Here is a 2,715-nt window from a genome sequence, read left to right as displayed (position 1 = left end):
GGCTCAATGTCAAGAAGACAAAGATTCTCACCACTGGACCAATTGGCAACATCAGGATGGATGGTGAAGAGACTGAGATTGTTCACAGCTTTAGTTTGCTTGGCTCCATATCAACACTCTTGGCACCAGTAGCCAGGAAATTAAAAGACATATTGCCACGGGAAAGTCTGCTGTTGGGGACCTCTCCAAAGTACTGAAGAGCAATGGTGTCTCTCTGGATACTAAGGTGCATCTTGTACAGGCCGGCCATGGTCTTACTATCACTTGTTATGCATCAGAGAGTTGGACAGTGACTCAGGAGGATAGAAGGAGAATTGATGCCTTTGAGCATCTGAGTTCTGGAGAAGAGTATTGAGGGTACCATTGACTGCTAGGAAAGCAAACAGATTCAACCTCAAAAGGGTTAAATCCTTGGAGGCAAGGATTCTGAGGCTCTGTTTAACATAGTTTGGACATGTTGTAAGGAGGGACCGGTCCTTGGACAAGGACATTATGCTTGGGAGGGTGGAGGGACAGCACAGGAGGGGAAAGCCCTCTATGAGGTGGATTGATTCAGTAACTGGGGTGATCGGGATGGGAGTGTCAGAGACAGGGCGATTGGCACAGGACAGAGCAGAATTTAGGGCTTTGTACATAGGGTCACTACGAGTTGCAAGCGACTCGGTGGCACATAACAACAACAACAAGAAGGTATATGTTATTGAAAGGCAATCTCCCATTAGACATGTATTCCTGCATGTCTTGCTTTGAGAACAAGTAATGCAAAACCTTGGCTATCTTTACCCTGACTTTTCTCAGCAATGTGTTTGCAACAAGCAGCCTTCAGGAATGAGGTGATCCCTGCTTTTTGGACAAAGAGCTAGCTTGGTTTGTGTTTGCTATACAAGTAATCAATATCCCAAGTTTTATTTCTACTTTACGATTCCCACTGCATATATAGCATTCAGTTATGTCACTATTGAGCTCTAGTGGCCTAATGGGTAAGGAGTTGAGCTGTCAACCCAAATGCAAGCAGTTGGAATCCATTATTTGCTCTGCAGGGGGAAAGATAGGTTACCACCTAGTGAGTGATTTACAGCTTCTCAAAATGCACTGGAGGGTAAGCTATGGGTTGTTTCTGATTCAACTGCAAAGAGTTTGCATTTGTGGGAGTTGGAGATAAGGAAAACAGAAGCAATTATTCTAGTGTTTATGTAGTTGCTGTGTTATGCATAATAAAGTCCTTTGTCACTGACCTGAGAGTATTATGCTTTCACTGCCAGAGCCAATAGTTATAGTCTGATTTATTAGCTTATAAGAAGAATAAAATTCCAGATGTAACAAATCTTCTCCTGGCCACATTTATAGACACTACAGCAAAGACTTAAATTACTTTTGAAAAATGTAACTTTCCCAGACTGATGTGGCATGGACCTTTTTTGAAGGATATATAGTCCCATATGGGGATCAACTATCATTGCTGATAACATGCTTAAGCAATTTTCTGATAGAATTAAAGAAAATAAAGACTCCTGAGAAATCAGTGTTACTCAGTCAGATAATAATCTTTTGAGGAGGGAGCTATTGGCAAGTATGTAGAAAATCAAAGTGAGGTGGCTATGATCATAATAATGACTTTAACCAGACCACAGAAAAAATAGTAATAGTCTTTTGTAAAGTGTCTACCACAAAACTACTTCTTCCAATTTCTTTCCTTAGGAGTTTTTTTTTTCTTGCAAGTATTTGAAATATAACTTTGCTATATGTTCAAATATATATTCAAAATTATTTGACTTGAGAAATTAATTTTATGTTTTCCAAATATTCCTGCATGTCGTCTTCTGTTGTTTCAGACTGAGAATAAAATTTCCATTTGATCCAGCAATCCTATTACTATGCATAGATACCAATGGAATAAAAAATAGCCACACAAACAGATATACATACACTCAGGTTCAATTGATGCCTTTGAATTTTATTTTACTTTTTTTTTTACTCACAGTTGTGCAGCTTATTAGGGAAATAGTCTGGGGGTGATAAGGAAGACAAAGGATATCACATAGTAAAAGTCCACGTGAATTTTGATGTTGGAAAAGAGTACTGAATGGACTGCCAAAAGAACAAACAATTGTGCCTTAGAGAAAGTATGGCCAAGGTGCTCCTTAGAGGCAAGAATATTGAAACTTTGACCTGTATACATTGGGCATCTTTTTAGGTGGGATCAGTCCTAGGAAAAAGATATCATGCTTGGAAGGGTGGAGGGTCAGTGAAAGAGAGGAAAAATCTCAACAAGATGGATATTGTCTTAAATATATCAGGGATGGTGAGAATAGTGTCGGATAGGGCAGGGTTCAGTTGTTCATAGGGTTGCTATGAATCACAGTTGACTCTACAGCATCTAACAACAACAGCAGCAGCAATCATATGTTCAGTACAGCATTATTTATAATAGCAAATAGATAGAAACAACCCGATGTCCATCAGTGGACAAACAGAAAAAGAAGCTATGGTCCATTCACACAATAGAGAACTAAACAACACTATCATATACACAAAGATGTTATGAAACACTGTATAATGTGGATGCATCTAGAAAACATTGTTCTTGTTTGCTGTCAAGTCTGAGTCCACTCACAGCTGACCCTCCAGCAGATTTTCATAGGCTGTAAGTCACATTTTCCATCTTTTGATCAGCTGGTGAATTTGAAATCCCTACACTGGGAAGAGTCATCAACA

General features: G+C 39.3%; 1 pseudogene; it reads right to left on the bottom strand.

The window, feature by feature from the left end:
* Positions 1 to 2,715, bottom strand: part of LOC102847543 — a 71,963-nt pseudogene that overhangs the window by 14,952 nt on the left and 54,296 nt on the right.

The sequence above is a fragment of the Elephantulus edwardii genome, unplaced genomic scaffold (assembly GCF_000299155.1).
Source record: "Elephantulus edwardii isolate Elephantulus edwardi_28Jun2011 unplaced genomic scaffold, EleEdw1.0 scaffold00026, whole genome shotgun sequence".
Classification (NCBI taxonomy): Eukaryota; Metazoa; Chordata; class Mammalia; order Macroscelidea; family Macroscelididae; genus Elephantulus; species Elephantulus edwardii.
This window is presented reverse-complemented; position numbering and strand designations above follow the sequence as displayed.